Source organism: Petaurus breviceps, unplaced genomic scaffold, assembly GCF_028583685.1.
Source record: "Petaurus breviceps papuanus isolate PSGF00001 unplaced genomic scaffold, PetGlider_PUasm1.0 216, whole genome shotgun sequence".
NCBI lineage: Eukaryota > Metazoa > Chordata > Mammalia > Diprotodontia > Petauridae > Petaurus > Petaurus breviceps.
The window spans coordinates 4,908,992-4,932,344 of record NW_027185867.1 but is presented as its reverse complement, the minus strand read 5'-3'; the positions used below and the strand labels follow the sequence as shown (position 1 = coordinate 4,932,344).

The window sequence follows — 23,353 nt, the reverse complement described above, 5'->3', positions numbered from 1 at the left end:
GTAACAAATAAGTCTGGTCAAGCAAAATAAATCCACACATTAGCTATATCTGTAAATGTGTATCTCATTCTGCACCTCCGGACCATCATCTCTCTTGCCAAAAGGTAGGAAGTGATTCCCATCCCCCCCCCCAAGCTTTTAGAAGTCCTGTTGTTTCCCTCCTTCAGCTAGTTTCATACATGCCATGTCAGATCTCATCATTAACTTATTGTCCAGTGCCATCAGAACTCTGTCCCTTGCCACATGGACCTCCTTTATAGTGATTTGATCTCATTTTGCAGCTTTTCCTATATTTTTGCTTTCTTTATTGTCATTTCTACTTCCTCATACAGTACATTGAGGACCATGATATTAAGAATCCAAATGTGGAGTCTCTACTTGTCACTGGTTGAGAAAATAGTTTGTTAGGGCGGCTAGGTGGAGCCATGAATAGAGCACTGGTCCTGGAGTCAGAAGGAACTGAGTTCAAATGTGGCCTTTGACACTTTACGCTTACTAGCCATGTGACCTTGGGCAAGTCAACCCCAATTGCCCTGCCGACTCCAAAAAGCAAAAAAAAAAAAAAAGAGAGAGAGAGAGAAAATAGTTTTTTATAAAAATATTAATTTTAATGGATCTTTTCCATTTTTTCATCTTTTTCTTGTCCTTCCAGTTTCATGCTTAAATGCTGTCAGGATGATTCGCTATTAAACTAGCGAAGTATCCTATAAACGTTTTTTTTACCTCTATTGTTTTTCTGCTGTTTTATGAAGTTCTATTGCTCATAATCTTTCACTATCCTCCTCTAGAAGATATTTTACAAACATGTTTATATCCTACACCACTCTTGTACTTGACCACCACCTCTCTACCTAGCAAGGGTGAGACAATTGCTGGCTCAGGCTGTTTTGCCCTGGTTTGATTTTTTGGTTTTGTTTTTTTTTCCTTAATGGCAACTGATTTACAAGTTAAACTTCCCGAAGAAATGATGACAATTTGCATTGATGTACTTTGCTTTTATCTTCATGGTAACCTTTTTCCTTATGCTCATCCTGGGCAATGAAGAAATGGAACATTGTATTCCATGAAATTCTACTTCTTGTTGCCTTTGAATGCACAATAAAAACAATTCCAGCTCCTTCACTACTTTCTGCAAGCAGAAACTGTGGGGCGCTTTCCACTCAGTTACAACTTCCTTTAGTATTCTGGTTTACTCATTTATACTAAGAATGAAAATTACAGATATTATTCAGTTCCTCTAGCAGTGTGTCTATTCATGGGTCATAGGATAAGGACTTAACATTTACAGTATAACCAGTTAGATTCCTGTTTATAAACAGTGTAAAAATGTTGTGATTAAAACCACCCTCTACCTCCTTTTCTGCCACTGTCACTACTGAAAGGGACTGGGGGGAAAGAGAGGGAGTAAGCATTTATTAAGTACCTGCTGTGTGCTAAGCGTTATGCTACGTGATTTACAAATATTATCTCGTTTGATTTGAAGACGTACAAGAGGACTAGACCACACAGGACTGATGGCCATTTTGTAAGTTTTTTCTTAAAGAATGCATCATCTTAGTAGCCAGCGATGTGGTGATGAGCCTGTGGGGACTAAGCAAATGGGCCATTTTTCAAAAATTAGACATAGTCTGTTGAGATTGTATCGGTAAGGGCAGAAAACAGAACAACAGCAAAGAGCCTAGATGAAACACAAATTGGAAAGAAGACTGTATCTGACTTGCCAGCTGCAGAATCCCAGGCTCATGGAGGAGGTCTCAGAATAAATATGCATATATTTATAGCTATAAACAAACATCTGAACTTTATTGTAGTCTGGGGGGAGTTTGGGAGGAGGGGAAAAAAGTAAAAAAGTGCACAGCAGAGAACAAAAGAAAAGTCACAAGGAAGCAAAGAAAAGATGGACAATTCTCAACATAACGAGTATTTATCACATAGGCTTTCTTTTTTTTTTTTCGGAGGGGGAGGGCAGGGCAATTGGGGTTAAGTGACTTGCCCAAGGTCACACAGCTAGTAAGTGTCATGTGTCTGAGGCCAGATTTGGACTCACGTCCTCCTGACTCCAGGGCCAATGCTACATTCACTGAGCCACCTAGCTGCCCTGCACATAGGCTTTCTTGAAATGAAAATTTATTATTACATATTTTGAATCCTCTCTTATGTTCTGCAATGCACATGACATGCTTTTATTTCTTTCTTACTTTGTATTTAAGTTCTAATATTTGAGTTTATGATGTTTCGTTTCTTTACTCTGTATTTGTGTTTTGGCATTTGAGTCTAAAATAAAATTTGGGGGGAAAAATGGAAGATTAGGTCCCACCAAGGAAGAAGAAAACACCAATGGGTGTTTACAAAGCAGACGAGAGAACTCCCAAGGCAACCATGGTGGCACCATAGTGCACAGAGGGCTGAACCTGAAATCAAAAGCCCTGAGTTCAAATTTGTCCTCAAATACATTCTAGGTATGACCTTGGGCAAGTCACTTAACCTGTCTGCTTCAGTTTCTTCAACCGCAAAGTAGAAACAATAATAACATCAATCTTGCCAGGCTGTTGTGAGGATAAATGATATAATAATAATAATAATAATAGCTAACATTTATATAGCTCTTACAATGTGCTATATAATTATCTTTTTTTTTTATCCTCACAACAACCCTTGGAAGTCGGTGCCATTATTATCCCCATTTTATAGATGAGGAAACTGAGGCAATATTAAGTGACTTGCCCAGAGTTACATAGCCAGTAAGTGTGTGGGGTCACATTTGAATTCAGGTCTTCTTGACTCGAGGCCCCAGACTCTATCCACTAGGCCACTAAGATGTACTTAGCACAGGGCCTGCCATATGGTAGGTGCTTAATAATTGTTTACTGATGAACTTACTAAGTGATTCTCTACTCTACTCCTCACAAAGGGTATTCAAAACCTCCTCTCAACACTCTCTTTGCTCAAGTCCTGGCCTACTTTACTGAAAAAAAATTTGAAAACTTCCTCTTTTACTTTCTTCGTCATTTCACAATCCCTCAGCTTCACCCCTGACCACTTTTTCCTTTATTCATGTCTCTTCCACAGGCACCCTAGATCCCATCCCCTCCCATCTTTTTTTTCTTTTGCTTTTTGGAGGGGGAGGGCAGGGCAATTGGGGTTAAGCAACTTGCCCAAGGGCACACGGCTAGTGTTAAATGTCTGAGTCAGGATTTGAACTCAAGTCCTCCTGACTCCAGGGCCCGTGCTCTATTTACTGCATTACCTAGCCGCCCCCATCCCCTCCCATCTTATCCAGCACACTGCTTCAACTTTCATCCCCCTTTTCTCTCTAATCTTCATTACTTTCCTTTCTACTGGTTTCTTCCTTACCTACAAACATGCTGAAATGTCCGTGTCTGACAAAAAACCATTCACACACACAAGTCTCCACTTTCTGTCCTCTCACTCTTCTAAACCCCCTGCAATTTTTGCTTCCATACTTATCAATCAACTGACATTCTTTTCTCCAAAGTTAACAACAATCTCTTATTTGCCAAATTTCAGTCTCTTCTCAGTCCTCATAGTCCTCGCCCTCTCTGCACTGGCTGAGACCACCGATCACCATCTCCTTCTGGACATTCTTCTCTCTGTGCTTTTGGGACACACACAGCTCTCTCCTGGTTCTCCTCCTGCTTCTCTGATTGTTGTCAGTCTCCCTGGCTGACGCACCATCCCCATTAAACCATCTAGCTCTGGGTGGGCCCCATCTAAGGCAGAGGACTCCCAGAATTCTACAGCCAGCTCAAGTCTCCCTCATATGTCCCAGTCCTGTCCCAGAAACTGTATATTAGACATCTTCATCTGGACTTCCAGCATGTCTAAAAGTAAGCTCATTTTCCTTTCCTCCTCACCACCCCAAATCACCCCTCTTTTTCCTCCCCTCCCCCCTTTCCCCACCACTTCTCTTTTTAACTTCCCTATTATCTTGGGCACCACCATCCTTCCAGTTACCCAGATTTGCAATCTCAGGAAATCACCAGGTTCTCCTTCTCACTCACCTTAACATAATATCCAGTCACTTGCCAAATCCTTTAATGTCTACATCTTTTGAATATTCATATAGCTGCTACCCCTGTTCAGAACCTCATCCCTTCTGGACGACTGAAATCGTCACCTGGTCTCCCTGGCGCAAGCCTCTATCTACACTCAACTCCATCTTTCACAAAGCTGCCAAAGTTGTTTCCCTAAGTGGCTCAAACTCGAGGGACTGCCCATTGCCTCCAGGATCAATACAAACGCCTCTATTTGGCATTGAATTCTCTTCATGATAGAGCCCCTTCATACCTTTCCAGTCTTTTTACACATTACTTCCCTCCTAACATTGTGATACAGCTACACTGGTCTACCCTCTCTGCTACTAGCCCTTATGTACCCATGTTGTCTCTCCCATTAGAGCTCACTTGACAGCGGAGGATGCCACATAGTACAGTGGAAAGGGAATGGGATTTGGAATCAGAGGACCTGGGTTCTAATCCTAATTCTGACTCTTACTGCCTGTATGATTTTGAAGAAATCACTTACCTTCTTGGTGCCTCAGTTTCCTCATTTGTGAAATGAAGGTGTTACAGACTTGATGCCTCAAGGTCTCTTACAGCTTTAAGTCTATCAGGAAGTGGTTTACTTTTGTCTTTGTATTATCCAGCGCTTAGCATAAAACCTGGCACTATTACCTGCTTGATAAATGTTTGTTGATTAACTGATCGTGACCACTGGTCACCTGTGGTCTCTCTTTGTGTGCGTCTTCATTCATGTACTTTGGTCACATGTTCCTTCTATGTGCTCTCCAGACAAGTGCTTCTGTCCCCGATCAGCCTTTACAGAGTCATCCTAGAGGGGAGCAACCCCTTCTGGAGAAGTGCCCCACAATTCCCACCACTAACTGCTACCTACAGGCAGGTAAGCCCAATAGTCCTGGAGACAACAGCATCCTCCACACCACTGGGCTTACTTCTAGCCTGGGACCTGTGGCCATTATCCTAGGAAGCAGACCCTAGGGAAAACCGAGTCCATCATTCCTATCCCCATCATGCCCACCAGCTATAAACCAACTGCCCCTGACAAGACAGGCTCCGTTAGTGAGGAAGCTATGTGGCCAGGGTGACTCCTGTCTCCACTACCTCGGGCCCCTAATGTGCTTTCCCTTCTTCTGCTGTCCTAACTCTTTCACCTATTCATCTGGGGACTGCTCTTCTTGTTAGCTCAGCTTCCGTTCTTGAATCCATGGTGGGTTCTCTTCTCTGCTGCCTGGGACCGTGCATTTTGAAAATACACCCTGCCTGGAAAGTTTCTTGGGCTAGCTAGCTTAGCATTTTAAAGACCATAGGACATCTTGTCAATCTTGACCTCAGTCAATGATGAGACACACTTTTTGCTTTATCTGGAAGAACCTCTTCACACTTCACAAAAGGATAAGAGGCTATCGATATGTCTTTATATTTCTTTTACACATTAACCTTTGTTATCTATTTTAGTGGTCACAGCAAATGGGCTTGGGCACAGGAGACTGAGTTCTCTCACTGAACCAAGACGTAGATACCCTCCATAGGTTTGTAGATAGAAGAATCTACTAGCACGGTCTTTTCAGGAAATGATAATATTATGCAACTCTTAAAGTGTTCTTCTACACTGATGATTCCTGTGACATATGGACAAAGTCTTTAAGTTGATTTTAAAATGAAACTGAAAAATAGTGTTAACTTCCTAAAATTTAAAAATTACAAGAAAAGGGGTAGCTAGGAGGCACAGTGAATCGAGCGCCAGCCCCGGAGTCAGGAGGACCTGAGTTCAAATGTGGCCTCGGACATTTAACACGTACTAGCTGTGTGACCTTGGGAAAGTCACTTACCCCCAATTACTTTCCCCCCTCCAAAAAGCAAAAAAAAAAAAAAAGACAAGAAAAAACCCAGGAGTGGAAACTTTCTGGTGATAATTATTGCCTAACATTTAGCTCATGCTAAATCATCTTCTATAAGAGGGGGCCCTTTCCATGCTCCAAGGATATATTTTAGAGGTCCTTGCAGACTATGGTAAACTTTGAGCAACCATAAGGAGGAAGGTATTTTCAAAACAGAAAAGTGCTTAATTATTACTCAGAGAGAAGTACTTCCTGGTACGGCCAAGAAGAAGGCCAAGAGAGAAACTGCCTGAAATATGTCTGCTTGTCTCTTTCTTTCTCTTGCTCTAATCAAACTTTTATTCATTGAGGATACACCTGCTGAGTCTATTTGTTATCAGTTATCTCTTTCACATCATGATCTGGAAAATCTACATAAAAATTTTTTGGCTGAATTTTTTCTTTTTCTTTTATAGGGTGTTTACAGTACTTATTGTAAAATCTGGGTTAATTATTTGGCCATAGGCTATACATAGGTCAATGTTAAGCAAAAATAATTCTTCTGTGCCATCTGTTGGCCTTTGCATGTTGTCTGTGGTTTCTGCAGAACTCCAAAAAATTTTCGATTTAACTTTTTATGCTGACCAGTGATATATCAAAACTGCAAAGTGGAAGGCATAATTGTACCTCAGCTAATGTCAAAATTACTAAGAGATTTAATCCTCCTGTTATAACCTCATGAGTCTGCATTTGGTGGAATGTGTGGGAGAAAATCTTGAGCAAGGTAGTCTCAGCCTACTCTAGGAGACTTCTTTCCTGCTCTCTGCCCTTTTTTCCTTCACCTAGATAAACTAGTTCTTGTGAGAGTTTAAAATCAAGTTAGGGAAATTAGATGAACATATCTGAAAAAAGGGTTATATAGAGTGTCGTCAAAAGCTTTGAAAAAATGGACAAATTATTGGATGGGAAAATTGAGTCATTAGTCCTTCTTGTTTAATCTTAGGAAAATTTCCTCAATTTCCTTCTTTATAAAGGGGTCAGTTGGATTAGATCACTAAAGTTCTATGAAGAAAGAAAACTTCCTGTATATTTCTAGAGAAACAGAGTGAAGAGATCAGCAATACTGTCATGATTCCATCATCTCTACACTGGGAATGCTCCCTGCACCAGCACTGATTACAACCTATTCATGTCTATCTTTCCATAAATCTTCCATAGAGAAGATTAGTTTCTCTGGTTCAACTTCTCCTAACTGATCTCCAGGCTGCAAATCTCTCCATATTCTAGTTAATTCTCCACACAGCTGCCAAAATGATTTTCTTCAAGCACAGATCTGAGTACGTTATTCCCCTACTAAATAAACTCCAGTGGCTTCCAAATGCCTCTAGGAAAAAAATAAATTCTCCTATTTAGCTTTTAAAGCTCTTCACAAACTGACTCCAACCTCACCATATTTTATTTCCCACTTCCCTTTGTCCCCTCATTCTCTGCAATACAATCCTTTTTTTCTGTTCCTCATACATGACATTCATTGCTTTACACTGGTCATCCTCCTTGCCCAGAGTGCACAACTTCTGTACTTTGACCCCCTAGCATTCTCTTCTTCTGAGATGCAGCTTAAGCACCACCTTCTACCAGAAGACTTTCCTGATTCCTCTTTAAATTTCAGTGCCCTCCCTCCTTAACTATGTTATAATTATTCATTCATTTTCAAGATCGGACTGGCTTTACTTAGCAAATTGGTACCAGCCCATGCACCCACCAGGGGTTTAATCTCTTTCAGGGAAGAGGAGGAGGTCAGAAGGAAGCCCTGCCTCATCTCCATCCAGGGAGTAGATCCACAGAACAATCTCACTTACATCCATGGACATAAGGTCAGTGTATAACTCAGCTTCTAGATAGAAGGAAAGCTATTGTTTCAGGTCTCTTCCTCACTCTCCTGGGTTAACAAAGAGGTCTGAATTATCTGTCCTTGGAAGACTGGGTTTTCTTGGGAGTTCTGGCTGAGGAGGGTCTGTTCCTGCTGTAGCTTTGTTTTTCTCCTATCTCTGAAAAGGCTTCCGACCAGTCTCTCCTTTTGCAGAAAGCAGGCATGATCCTTGCAGAGGACACAGGAGAGTTTGGCCTTTACCTTCTTCCCTTTCTCCATAGAGTTCACAATGAGAAAGGGACCTGTCTTGATCCAGATATTATTATGGTATTTGGAGGGTGTTGCCAGGGTGTCCCTAAAACCATCACAATATGCTGCTAATCCATGTGCTCTCCCAACACCTCCTACACTTCATGCTTCCATTTGTTGGCCTGAAACATGCCAAGTAGAGGGGACCTCTGGGTCCAGGAGGTTGTGGCCAGACAGATCATTAGTATGGGAGGCCTTGAATGCCTGGTTGCTCGGTTTCTAATGTCCTCCAAGGCACTAGGGAGTTGTGAAGTTTCTGGAGGAGAGTGACCTGTGCTTTAGGGAAGTTGAGACTTAACTGGAGGCTCTTTGGATAATTGAAATAAGAGGTAATGAGGGGCTGGGCCGGGCAGCCTGGAGGGGAGAGATGGCCCACAGAATAAGCAGCTGGTTGGGTAGGGTCTTCTGCAGCCTCCACTTGAAACCTCTGAAAGATGAGGGGGCTCATTACCTGGAAAGGGGAGAAGGTCAAGGGAGCCCCATTCTGCATATACTTATATAACCCTTTATGGTTTTTTTTCTGTTCCCTTTTTTCTCTTTTTAAAAAAAAAAAATATTTATTTTTAGTTTTTAACACTAGCTTCTATAAGATTCTGAGTTCTAAATTTTCCCCCTTCTCTTCTCTACCCTTCCTACTTCCCAAGATGGCATGCAATTTCATATAGGCTATCCATGTATGACCAAAGTAAACATATTTCCACACTAGTCATGTTGTAAAAGAACCAGAACAAAAGAGAAAAACCATGAGAAAGAAAAAAAAGGAAGAGCTTTTTCTGGATGTGGATAGAGTTTTCTTTCATGAGTCTTTTGGAATTGTCTTCGATCACTGTATTGCTCAGAGGAGTCTAAGTCTAACAAAGTTGGTCATCGCACAATGTTGCTGTTACCGTGCACAATGTTCTCCCGGTTCTGCTCACTTCAGTCAGCATCTGTTCATGTAAGTCTTTCCAGGTTTTTCTGAAGTGTGCCTCTCATCATTTCTTATGAAACGATAGTATTCCATTATATTCATATGCCACAACTTGTTCAGCTGTTCCCCAATTGATGGGCATTCCCACAATTTCTTTTTTTTTTTTTAAGCAATCAGGGTTAAGTAACTTGCTCAAGGTTACACGGCCAGTTATTTCTGGGTATGGTGCTGAGTATCTGAGCCCAGATTTGATCCAGGTCATCCCGACACTGGAGCCGGTGCTTTTACTTGCTGAGCCACCTGGCCACCCCTAAGCAATTGGGGTTAAATAACTTGCTCAAGGTTACACAGCCAGGTGTTTCTGGGTGGTTGCTAAGTGTCTGAGCCTGGGATTTGATCTCCAGGTCATTCCAACACTGCAGCCGGTGCTCTTACTTGCTGTGCTACCTGGCTGCCCCCATTCCCACAATTTCCAATTCTTTGCTACCACAAAAAGAGCCACTATAAATATTTTTGTATATGTGATAATCCTTTACTGTTGCTGAGTTGTTTTGTCATCTTCTTGGCAAAGATACTGAAGTGGTTTGCTATTTCCTTTTCTAGTTCATTTTATATATGAAAAACTGAGACAAACAGCATTAAGTGACTCATCCAAGGTCACATAGCTAAGGCTGGATTTGAACTCTGGTCCTCCTGACTCTAGGGCTGGCACTCTATCCACTGTACCACCTAGCTACCCTATGTAACTTCTTCCCTAGTCTGGGAAAGTTCTCCTCAAGTATTGTCCTAAGTTATTCTTAAATGTGTATATAAGGGAATTGTGGATGAGGAGATAGAAGGAGCATAATCACTCAAACAATGCTTAGTAAGGCAGTTATTTTACTCAGAGGCATGTAAAAGTATATGTGGCTTCCTCACTTTGCAGATCCATGGGCATGCGATGGACCATGGAGTCTAGACAGCTTGGGTATCCTGATCTTCTGGGTCTCTCCTCCTATGTCTCACTGTTGTTACTGGGCAGCCACATAGGTACTAAGTGGAAGGGGGGACTTTAGGAGCAGTCGATCATGGGTTGGTCTGGATTGCTACTCTCCCTTACTATCCACAAGGACAGTAAGGTTTGCTAATCTTACGCACCTAGATGAGATGAAGTTTGCTAACTTTGCTCTCCTATTCCTAAACGTAACTGACTAAACCTGTTGGTGGGTACATAGGAATTTTGTGATACATAGGTCAGTCAGTGGTCAAAGAGAGTCACTTCTCTCAGAAAGTACTAGCTCTCCCCATTCCCAAGCCCTTCCCTATTTCAGTGTAAACTCTGAAAGTTGGGATGTTTTATTCTTTGTATCTGGGTCTTCAGCACTTAGCATATCAACTAGCATATCAAGGTTTGTTGGGTGAGAGAGAATCTGCTACCCAACTCGCAGAAAATCCCCCTCTAGTTCTGTTCTGTGTTAACAATGCAATTAGGAAGCATATGCACCAACAACCTTGGTTGCAATTCATGAAATATTAGCGTCTAAAAAAAAAAATTAAAGCAGAGGTCATCAAAAGGGCAAGATAAATATGGTAGGCACAAGTAACTTCCAATGCACATTTATTGTTGTTCAGTCATTTTCAGTCGTGTGTGATTTCATGATTCTATTGGGGGTTTTCTCGGCAAAGATACTGGAGTGGTTCTATATTTTCTTCTCCAGCTCACTTTACAGGTGAGGAAACTGAGGCAAACAGGGTTAAGTGCCTTGCTTAGGATAACACAAGTAGTATCTGAGGCCAAATTTGAAGTCAAGAAGATGTCTTTCTCTATCCACTGCAGCACCACCTATGCATGCAACGCATAAGCAACAAAGAATTAAGTAAAAGAAATGGAACAAAGGATGTCATTGGAGAGATATATGAAAAAAGAAGTGGGATGGTCATATGAAGAAAGCAGGATCATTGATGTACAGCCTACAGACTCTAGTTAGTGTTATTCCTCCATGGTCAAGAGAACCAGCAGAAGACCCTCACCATGTTAGATTAGACTTTTGTGGAAGATTTTTGGGAAGACTGAGACAAGAGTTGTGGAAAGGTGAACTGCATAGATGGGTGGTAACCTTCAAGGCTGGAACAAGCAATTGATTAAATGTGATCATAGATCAATCAAAAGAGGGAGATATCATTACAGCACTTAAGCTACTCACCAATTATTGATCCATGACTGTCCTATTTTTTTTTTCTGGTCCAACATGTCCTTGGTGATGTCTTTTCACTAGCAATTCATTCTTTCTAATATTCTTCTTACATACAACATATGTTCTTCCATTGCTATTTGGGTCACCTGCAATTTTTATTGAAATTTTGGTGTTCCATGATTTATAGTCCTTTGCTTGGACTCATACTGCAATAGTTTTGCAATCTCTCACCTCTCTGTTCCTATCAAGAAGTAGGTGAGTCAGTGGATGAGCTGAGCCTAGAGTCAGGAAGATCTGAGTTCAAATCCTGCAACAGCATTTACTGACTGTGTTACCCTGGGCAAATCACTTAACCTCTGTCTCAGTTTTTCAACTGTACAACAAAGATAATAATAGCACCTACCTTGTAGAACTATTGTAAGGATTAAATGGGATAATATATATATATATATATGTAAAGTGTTTAGTACAGTGTGTGACACACAGTAGGCACTATCTAAATTTTTATTCCCATCTTCACCTTCCCTTTCCTTTTATTACCTTCCTAAGATAATGAAAAGCCCCACAAGAGAGCTAAGATGGCAACAAACATATGCCCCTTCCCTTGTGTACAGAAGCTTTTCTTGCCAGTCATTTATATGGACATGCACATACATGCACACACACACACACACACACACACATACACACACTCTCTCTCTCTCTCATACACACACACACTCCCTCTCTCTCTTTCAAGACTTTTGCCTCCTAATCCAAAGGGGATCAAACAGATCTCAGGTGACCTGCCCATTGGGGCATAATTAAAGAGCACCATCCAAGGAGCTATTGGGGCATAATTAAAGAGCACCACCCAAGGAGCCAGCAGACCTGGATATTAGTCTGGCTGTCTGTCTAACCTGGAGAGTAATTTTACTTCCTTGCATCTCCGTTTCTTCATCTATAAATATGAAATGAGGAGTATTGGGCTAGATAATGTCTAAGAAACCATCCATCTCTAAATCTATGACTATGAATAGCAATGAGAGTATCTCTGGTATGATGTCTACTAAGGACTATGCCACATAGGCTGACTAGTTTTTGCTTAAAGGCAATAAAATCATTCTTGATACTTCATTGGTCCAGAGGACAAGGGCTTGAACCACTGACATGGTTTCCTGGTCACCGAAGTACAAAAACTTAGTGCATGAGGACCTTGACCCACACTAATGATTGACCTTACTATTATGGCAAATAGAAACACAGGGGATTGCACCTAAATGAACCAATATTGTATCCCTGCTGAGTATACTTTTCGTGCTATTATCAAGTAAACTTATTTGCTGGATGGTCTACGAGTGCCTTTGGGATTATTCCAATCTTAAAGCTGAGTCACTGGACTGGTCTGAGTCCAGTCCATATGTCCATGACCTAGAACAGGTTGAATGGTTGAATGGGCTAAAGAAGAGAGAGATGCAGTCAGAGGTCACGAAGGAAGAGCCATAAATGTGGAAAACTAAGTTAGTTTCATTGATTAGTTGTGTGATTTAAAGAAGGTGCTAACACCACTAATAAAGTTATGCAGATCATAGGTCTACAGCTCTAAAGAACTTTAGAGGCCAGCAAGTCCATCCAATCTCCTTATTTTATAGATGAGGAAACTGAGGCCAAGAGATTTTCAAGGGTTTGGGATCATACAAACAGTGTCAAAGATGGGATTCAAATCCAGGTCTTCAAGTCCAACACTATCCACTACCTCATGCTACCTTAACAAATTAACTTACCTCTAAATCCTATGCCTTACCCCGCCCCCACCTTAGTCCCCAGCTACCCTAGCAGTTGAGTTGAGTTCACTCACCAGACAAGAGTACCAGTACAACCTGTCAACACCCAACACCCACTGGGGATGGAGAAGTCAAAACCCAAGAATCATCTCTTCCCACAGGTGCACCCACCCTCCACATGAAGACTGAATATAAACAACTGGGAGAGATACAAGGGTGGTGGGCAATCCAGAAACTTTAAAATGTCTTCATGATACATCTAGGAACACAAACTACCAAGGTACTTGGAACCAGTTTGAGAGAAAGGCTCTAAGATGTAATCATATTAGACAAGAAGTCATAATTATATAGTGCTTTAAGGCTCAAAAAGTGCTTTCCTTTTTGGAATATAGTCACAGAGGAACTCACAGATGAGAGCACCAAAGACCATTGTATATGTAAAACATTTTGAAACTATAAAGTTTCTAAACATCAGCTCATTATTATTTATACAGGAAGGATTTAACTCAACAACTGTAATGATCATGATACAGTGAACCATCTTCCTCTTCTGCTCAGCCTTCCTCTCCACACCTTAGACCACATCTGGTGTTCATAACCTACCAGTTTCTTCCTGAGTGTCTATTCTCATCTGTCATCTGTTTTCATACTAGATTCTTATGACAGTGTTCTGGTGGAAATTCCCAGTCTTACTCAGATCACACAGCTGTACTGTCAACATAGCAGACTTGGCCCTCACAGAAGAGCTTACAGAAGTACTTAATTGGGAGAAATCTTGGATATCATCTAATCAAGCCTTGTATCTCACAAATGAGGAAACTAAGACCCAGAGATTTTAAGTGGTTTGTTCAAGGTTGACTAGGTGGGTCATATCTAGAGTCCTGTGTGTCACATTTGAGGAAGGATGCTAGAAAGCTTCTACTGCTGGAAAGCAATGAGGATGGTGAGAGAAATGGGAACCATGTTAGATGAAGATTATTCAAAGGAACTGGGGATGCTTAGGATAGGAAAGAGAAGACTTAGGGAGCACATGATAGCTGTTTTATATTTAAAGGGCTTTCTTTCATGTGGAAAGGGGATAAGACTTGTTTGACTTAGACACAGAGGGTAAAAACAAAGCAATGGGAGAGTTACAGCAAAAAATCTGGGCCAGATACAAGGAAAAAAGCAACAGCTATCTCATCAGTTCTATGGGCTCAATTACAATTTCTATGCAAATAACTCCAAGATTAAAATACAGCCTTCCTATTTCAGATAAGACCACTACCAACCTTCCATTTAACCAGTTTAATAACCCTGGAGCCATTGTCAACAACTGTGCTTTCATATCAGTTCCCACTTTTGTCCCTTTTCAGCACCTATATAATCATCACCCTCATTCAGATCCTCATCACCCTCTCCTGGACAGCCTCTTAACTGGTCTCTCTGTAACTACTCTCTCCTCCTCCAATCTATCTTCATCAGAGTTGCCAAAATAAAGCACAGGTTAACAACCTCACTCATCAGACTGCCGATTGCCTCTATGATAACCCACCGATACCTGTGTCTCTTAGAGCCCTTCATGGTCTGCCTCCAGGCTACCATTCTGGACTTATTCTATTACTCCAATCTCGAGAACTTGCTCCTCCCTCTACTGGCTCACATATATAATCCATCTCCCACCTTGGTGCCTTTACACAGGCTCCACTTCTAAGGTGCATGCCTTTGACTCTTCTGTCTTTTAGGATCCCAGCTCTGGAATCAAGACCCTGTTCAGGCACCAGCTCTTCCTAAATGAGGTCTTCCCTGATGGCTCTCTCACCTCTCCTGAAATTGTGCTGAATATATTTTGTAGGTTTTTTTTATATTTATTTTTCTGTGAACATTTTATAATCTTCCCCAGAATAACACAAGCTCCTTCTGGACAGAAACTGTCTTATTTGTCTTTGTATACCTTCCTTTTTTTTATTAACTCTGTACAAGTTTGTCTTCTGACTTCATCATTCAACTGCAACTTCTCTCTCCAAATTACCTCTTAATTATAAAATTATTAATTATTATTATTAATTATCTCTTAATGTCGAATCTAATGGTCTTTCCTCAGTCCTCATTCTTCGTGACATCCTTGTAACCTCTGACACTGACCATCACTCTCTTCACTTTGATACTCTCTAAATTTTTGTGACATTACTCTCTCCTGATTTTCCTCCTACCTTTTTGATTCTTCCTTCACAATTTCCTTTACGCTCATGCCACCATGGTTCTGTCCTGGACTATCTTCTCTTCTCCCTCTATACTATTTCATTTGGTGAGTTCATAATTTCCAGTGGATTAAATTGTCATTGCTGATGATTCTCAAATCTACTGATCCAGCCCCTTAACCTCTCTCAATCTCCAATCTCTGAGAGAGTACTGGACATCTCACATTAAAGGTCCTATAGACTCAGTGTGTCCAAAACAGAATTTATTATTCCCCTCCAACCCTCCCATCTTCCTGACTTCTATAATATTGTCAAGGGTCCCACCATTCCCCTAGTCACCCGTGCTCAAAATCTAGATGACATCCTAGAATCTTATCTCTCACCTCCCATATCCAATCAGTTGCCAAGACATGTTAATTCTACCTTTAAAACATCACTTGTACGTGCTCCATCCTCTCCTTTGACACAGCCACCATACTGTGGTGGTGCAAGCCCTCATTACTTCATGCCTGGAGTATTACTGTAGTCTTCTGGTTACTATCCCCGCCACTGGTCTTTCCCAGTACATTACCTCCTTCACTCCACTAACCAATTGATTTTTTTTTTCTTTTGGGAGGGCAGGGCAATTAGGGTTAAGTGACTTACCCAAGGTCACACAGCTGGCAAGTATTAAGTGTCTGAGGCTGAATTTGAACTCAGGTCCTCCTGACTCCAGGGCTGGTGCTCTATTCACTGTTCCACCTAGCTGCCCTGCAAATTGATTTTTCTTAAACACAAGTTTGACCATATCATCCCCACTTTCTCCACCATTCACTAAACTCCAGTGGCTCCCTATTACATCCAGGACCAAATATAAAATCTCATTTAGCATCCAAAGCTCTTCATGACCTGGCCCCTTCCTATGTTTTGAGTCTTCTTATGACTTACTCCTCCTCACGTCTGTGATCTAGTGACACTAGCCTCCTTTCTGTTCCTTGAATGAAACACTCCATCTCTTGACTGTGCATTTTTTCTTTCTTTTTTTTTTTTAAAGCAATCAGGGTTAAGTAACTTGCTCAAGGTTACATGGCCAGTTATTTCTGGGTATGGTGCTAAGTGTCTGAGCCCCGGATTCAATCCCCAGGTCATCCCGACACTGGAGCCGGTGCTCTTACTCGCTGTGCTACCTGGCTACCCCTTGACTGTGCATTTTCACCGATCATCCCCAGTGGCTGGAATTCTCTGCCTCCTCAGCTTTGCCTTTTGACTTCTCTGGCTTCTTTCAAGTCCTTAACTCCCTCAACGCACGGGGTATAAGATGAGTAAAAGGAAGAGTAAGCAGGTCTATTTGGTTAAAATGTCGGGTGTGTGAAATAAAGTAAAATGGTAAGCCTGGAAAAGTAGACTTTTAAATGACAAATAAATTCTTAATTTTATATAAGAGGCACATAAGAGCCAGCAGGGGAGGGACACCATCAAACCTGTGCTATAGAAATACTGATTCAGCAGCCAATCTATGCCTTAAGGGCAGAGACAGGAGACAGTTAACAGTACAGCCCCTCAGATACAGTGAATAGCAATCAGGTTCCTCCAGAGTCTTGTCTTTTCAAGCTTAACCAGCTCTAGTTCCTTCAGGCAATCCTCACAGGGTATGATCTCAAGACCCGGCAATCCTCCCAATACTCCCCTTCTTGTATCTCCTGCCTCCTCTTCCTTATGTGAGTAGCCCAGAACTGAACGCAGTCCTGCAGATGTGGTCTGAGCAGGGCAAGATGCAGCAGGAAGATCACTCCTCTTGTTCCAGGCGGCTCTTCAATGCTTCAACGCAGAGGTAATTTCATGAATAGGGAGAGTCCCTCCATCATGGCAGAACCAGACTCATCCATACCTTCTCATCCTGTGTAATTCTCATTCATGGTCTTCCATAAATCATTTGCCATGAATCTAGCATTTGTGCCAAGGTTTTTATGTCTCACCTAAGAATCCCTGGAGCTCTCCATCTCTTATCTAGTGAGACAATCAAACCACCTCCCAATGGATAAGCATAGGTTCTACTTAGGAGGTACAGGAAGCAATTATATGAAAGTCTCACCTCTGACATCTGGGCCCCTTTTCCTACTTATTCTGCCACCATCCAAGACCGTTCACTCATCACTACTTACCTGGACCATTGCAATATGAATGCCTAACTAGTCTCCAGGCCTCCAATCTGTCTCTATCTCTCTCTCCCGCCAATCCATTGTCCACACATTTGCCAAATTACTGTTCCTAAAGTCTGACAATGTCATTTCCCTCCTTTACAAAGGCTTCTCAAATCCTGAAATGTTCTTTTTTTTGCTATAACAAAAAATATTACTATAAATATTTTAGAGCCTATGGGAACTTTTTTCTTATCAATAGCCTCTTTGGGGCATAGGCCTAGCAATGTAGTCTCTGGTTCAAAAGATATAGGCATTTTAGTTGCTTTATTTGCATGATTCCAAATTGCTTTCTAAAATGTTTGAACTGTTTCATAGCTCCACCAACAATGTATTAGCCTGTGCCCATCTGCTCATCTTCCCAAATTTGTGTGTTGCCATTTTTGTATTTTTGCCAATTTGCAGGGTGTGAGGTAAAACCTCAGGGTTCTTTTGATTTTCACTTCTCTTATTACTAGTAATTTGGAGCATTTTTGTTCCATGTGGTTTCTCCTTCCACTTTTAAGCTAATTGTAGTCTGATTAACTGAAAATATCTCTCCAAAGTTACCAATGATCTAATAGTCTTTTTTCAAACTTGATCTCTCTGAAACTCTCTGCTGTCTCTTTGATGACGATGTTGATCATCCTTTTCTTCTGGACACTCTATCCTCTCCTGGCACTCTCTGCCTTTCCTGGCACTCTCTGCCTCTCCTGGCACTCTCTGCCTTTCCTATGTCTCCTTTGCTAGATTTTCGTCCAGGTCACGCACACTAAGGTACACCCCAAAGTTTTGTCCTGAGCCCTCTTCTCTTCTCTCTCTTTATTCTTTCCCTTGGTGATCTCATCAGCTCCTATGGGTCCAAAGAGGATCTCTAAATGATTTCAGATTTAAAAGTCCAGTCCTTTTCTCCTCAGCTCCACTTCCGTATCACCCACTTTGAACTGAATGTCTTGCAGGTATAACAAACTCACCACGTCCAAAAGAGAGTTCATTGTCTTTCCTCCAAAACCATCCTCTCTTCCCAAACTCCCAGTTATTTTTGAGGGCACCACCATCTTCTCATTCACTTCATCCAGTCATTTGCCAAATCTTGTCCGTTCTACCATCACAATAGTGCCTGGCAACAGTAGGTGCTTAAGGACTGTTTATTGAATTGAATGTCCCCCTCTCTTTATACTCAGATACTTACAACCTCAGTACAAGGTCTCATCACCTTTTGCCTGAATAGCGTTCTAAATGGTCCCCCTGCCTCATGTCTTTTCCTACTCCAATCCATCCTCTAATCCAGCTAAGTAGCTACTTTGTTTTTTTGTAGTATTTTGGGTTTTTTTGGGGAGGTGGTGGGAAATCAGGGTTAAGTGACTTGCCCAGGGTCACACAGTTAGTAAGTATCTGAGGCCAGATTTGAACTCAGGTCCTACTGACTCCTGACTCTGGGGCCACTGTGCCACCTAGCTGCACCTCAAAGTGATTTTCCTAAAGTCTGACTTTACTACTTTACAAACTCCACAAACTGCCCCTTCCTACCCTTCCAGCCTTCTTACACTTTACTCCCCACTATAGACTCTATAATTCAGTTTCACTGTCCTCCTTGCCATCTTCACATGACCCACTATCTCCCTTGGCACTAACTGTCCCCCATGCTTGGAAAATTAAGCCCCTTCACCTCTGCCTCCTGGACTCCCTGGCTTCCTTCAAAATCCATTTTAATCCCACCTTCTGTAGGAGGCCTTTCCTGTCTTCCAACCCTTTAATAGTCCCTTTCTTTTGAGATTACTTTGCTTTGTATTTATTATATATGTTGTCTCCCAAATTACAATATGAGGCCCTTGGGAACAGGGGCTATTTTTGCAGGGGTTTCTTTGTATCCTCAGTGCTTAGCACAGTGCCTGATACATTGTGGTTGTTCAGTTATGTCCACTCTTCATGACCCCATAGACCATAGCACACCAATGGGGTTTTCTTGGCAAAGACACCAGAGTGGTTTGCCATTTCTTTATCTTGGTACACAGCAAGAGCTTAATAAGTGCTTGTTGAATGACTTTATCTCCAGCCCCTAACACAGTGCCTGACACATAATAGGCCTTAACAAATGTTTGATGAATTTAAATGAATTGCGAGAGTAAGCTTAGTACAGTGTATAGAGAGCTGGCCTCAAGAGTTGGAAAGATACAAGCTGAAGTTTTGAGTCTGACACAGCAGATGTGTGACTTTAGACAAGTCACTTGACCATTCAGTGTCCCAGTCTCTAAAACTAGTAGTTGCTGAGAAGGTGCAAATCAGCATTGGTAGAGGTAGTTAATACTAATAGAATAAGAGGTCCAGTACAAAAACAAAAGGCATGAGAATTAAAATTAATTGAAACGCCCAGCTCCAGAAGCTTCCAATACACTTTCTGAACAGTTCAGACTGTTTGGAACTTCTTCCTCACATTACACCTCTGTCTGCTTCTCTAAAACTTCTAACCGTTCTTCCTAGTTCTTTCTACCCTTTAGAGGCCAAGAAGGACAAACCTATTCATAATTCTTCAAATACTTCAAGACAATTATCACTTAAAAACCTTAAGGTATTATTAAAGCTTAAACCTCACTAAGACATTTGGGAAACTGTATAACTGTCACTTATCACATCCACAGTAACTCTTCTTTCTGTCTCCAGGGTAAACTCCTTCAGTTCCTTCATATGGCATGATTTCAAGGCCTTCACCATACTAGGTAGGATTCTGAATGCCCTCCTAGTTTATCACTGTCATTTCTTTTTTTTTTTTTTTTAAAGCAATTGGGGTTAAGTAACTTGCTCAAGGTTACACGGCCAGTAATTTCTGGGTGTGGTGCTAAGTATCTGAGCCCAGATTCGATCCCAGGTTATTCTGACTCTGGGGCCTGTGCTCTTACTCACTGTGCCACCTGGCTGCCCTATCACTATCATTTCTTAAATTGTAGTACTCAGAACTAAACCCAAGACACCATACCTGGTCTGATTAGGACAAAGAAGAAAGGAACTATTACCTCCATGGTGATAGATATTATGTCTTTTAACAAATAAGGTTTTGGGGGCTGCCACCTCTTATTATTCACTAATATTGAGCTTGCAGTCCACTAAAACCCCCAGATCTTTTTTTCAGACAAAGTGCTGTCTAACCATACCTTCTCAATCTTATAGTTGTGAAGTTGCTCCAAATTACTAATAAAAATGTAAATTAGAATTGGGTTTCTTTCCAGGTTGACCTAAAGGTAGTACAGGTAAACAATTAACCTGCAGGGTGCACTTTAATTAGAACTGACAGTGATAAATTCTGATAATAGTTAATATTTACATAGCCCTTTGTACTTCATATATGTATGTCCCATGATTCTCATAAACCTGTGATGTAAGTCCCAAAGGCATGAGTATTTCCTTTGCTTTACAAAGGAGGCTACAAGTAGGCTCAGAGGTTAAGTGACTTGCTCAGTTACACAGCTAGTAAAGTGTTGGAGGCAGGATTCAAACAGTTTTGGTCTGTAGGTCTGCTGGGACCCATCTTCTCCTGCCCCAAACAGTAGCCATTCTCCTACTGAGCAGCACCCCTCCACATGTACCCTTGATCTCATTCCATCCTATCTCCCCCAGCAAATGGCCAGCTTGAGTATGTTCACTTTCTCAGTAACCTTTAATTTCTCACTGTCTACTGGTTCCTTCCCTATTGCCTTAAAAATCCTTCAAAACAAAACAAAACAAAACAACCTCATTTGCTAATTATCATTCAATATTTCTCCTCTCACGACTAAATTCCACAAGAAAACCAACTACAATTGGTTCCTCCATTTCCTCTCCTTTCCCTCTCTTCTAAACCTGTAGTCTGGCTTCATTCAACAGAAACCATTCTTTCCAAAGATACTAAAAATGGATACACTGCCAAATCCAATGGTCTTCCTCATTCTTCATACCTCTTGGTAGCTGATGACACTGTCAGTCTCCCTCTTCTAGACACTGTCCTCTCCAGGGTTTTTCTGTCTGTTGCTTACCACTGCTTCTCCTATCTGTGTGCCTGGTCCTTCTTGCCCTCCTTTATTGGTTTTCATCTAGGCCATATCCACTAATGGTGGGTATCCCCCAGAGTTCCATCCTTGGTCCTTTTCTCCCTCTATAATACAATGCTTGGTGATGACATTAGATTGAGTCAATTATCATGTTTGTGCAGATGATTCTCAGATCTACTTATCTAGCCCTAACTTTTCTCCAGACCTCCAGTCTCGTACCACCAACTGTGTATTGAATATCTAGCAAACCAATGTCCTTTAGACACACAAACTCAGCCAGTCCCAAACAGAATTCATTCTCTTTTCCCCTAGAACCTTCCTTCTTCCAAATTACCCAGTTAGTACAGGTGTCATCCTTGCCTCCTGACCTGCAATTCACTCCAAGTATCTAATCTGTTGTCTTCATTTCTCCTTTACAACATCTCTTGGATGTATCCCCTTCTTTCCTTTGTCAAAGCCTGGTGGCAGCATCCTGGTGGCCGTACCCTGGTGCACTCTTTCATCACCCCTCACCGGGATCTCAGCGGTCTGCTACAAGTCTCTCTCCACTCCAGTCCATCTTCCACTCAACTGCCAAAGTGAATTTCCTTAAGCACAGGAGTGACCACTTCACTCCCCTATTCAATAAGCTCCAATGGTTCTCTGATTACTTCGGGGAGCAAATATAAAGTCCTTTCTTTGACTTTTAAGACTCTTAACTCGATCCCTCCCTACTCTTCCAGTTTTCTTATACTTCACTTTCCTTCCCCTAGTCTATGATCCAGCAAAACTGTTGCTGGCTGCTCCTGACTTCATTCATGTCTTTGCACTGGCTGTTTCCCATGCCTGGAATGATCTCCCTCCTAACAGTCTCTTGGCTTCTTGTAAGACATCCTGAATCGCAGCCTGTACAAGAGGCCTTTCTCGTTTCTACCGTTCCCGCCCCTCCCCCCCACCTCCTTATCTCCATTAATGCCTTCCTTCCCTCTCGGAGTCTTCTCCCCTTTATTCCGTAAGTATGTACACAGTTGTTTGCATACTGTCTTCCCATTACACTGTGAGCTTCTCCAAGGCAGGGCCGGTACTTTTGCCTTTTTTTAAAATCCCCACCGCTTAGCACAGCGCTTGGCACATAGCAGGCGCTTTATAAATGCTTGCTGACTGCTGATCACCCTGGGTCAGCTAAGGACAGAAGTGGGATGTGGGCAGCCTGGAGAATTCGGGCCACATAGGAGAGAAAAACCCCGCTGGTCAGACGCGCGCATCGGTGGGACAAAGACTGGACAGGTAAACCAAACGGGATTGGAGCAGATGGCTAAGGGCAGGGCTCACTCCCCACCTGCCCTCCCACCCTCGGTTCCATTCAGTCCCCATCCTCCACCTCTAGGGCACGCGTGGGGACACCTACATGTAAGGCCCGGGGAGCCAGGGCGCGCCCGGGAACGGGAGCTCCTGCCCGCACCGTACACTGGGATGCCCAGGGAGAGGATACTTACTGCTCGAGCCGTCAAAATCCCGGGGACATGGAAGTTAACAATTGCAGGAGAGCAGCAAGAGGTTCAAAATGACTAAAGTAGAGCAGCTACTGCTTCGCGGAAGTTCCACTTCCTTTTACTCTTCCTTCTTCCTCCCCCCAGCCCTAGAGCCCTCCCACCAGGCCAGTGCCCCACTTGCACTTAAAGGAGAAAGAGCCTGGATTCCTAAACTACGACCCCAAGAAACCTCCCCAATTAAACTTCATTTTCCAGCGGAGGACCCCAAGGGCTAAGGTTACACAATTAAGTCTGTGGGCGGCCCGGCATTCCAACGGACGTTCTCTAATTCGTGTGCGCTCTCCAAGTGGAATCACAGAAATGACGGGAATCTCTGAGTTGGGAGAGATTCCAGAAGTCCTTCTATTTCTGTAAGTAAGCAAAATGTCTTCGTGCCAGCAACCTGGGCATACAGAGACCAAAGCGAAAGCCTTAGTCCTCAGAGAATTCACATTTTGTGGCCCATCGCTACAACAACGTCTTCCACAAAAGGTTAGTTGAATACTTCCCAGATAGAGTCAGCCCATTGTAATTGTGGTTGGGCTATTGAAGTCCCTTTGTCTTTTCTCCAAGGTTGACCAAGGAGTAGGGACCCAAACTA

At 42.2% G+C, this 23,353-nt stretch overlaps 1 protein-coding gene across 1 annotated transcript in view; it reads right to left on the bottom strand.

Moving 5' to 3' along the window:
* BID (BH3 interacting domain death agonist) overlaps nt 1–22,880 on the bottom strand; it is a 53,076-nt gene extending 30,196 nt beyond the window's left edge. The window contains exon 1 of the mRNA XM_069094305.1: nt 22,717–22,880. The gene's annotated coding sequence lies outside the window, so the exon portion shown is untranslated. The remainder of the gene's footprint in view (nt 1–22,716) is intronic.
* Nucleotides 22,881–23,353: the final 473 nt, after the last annotated feature.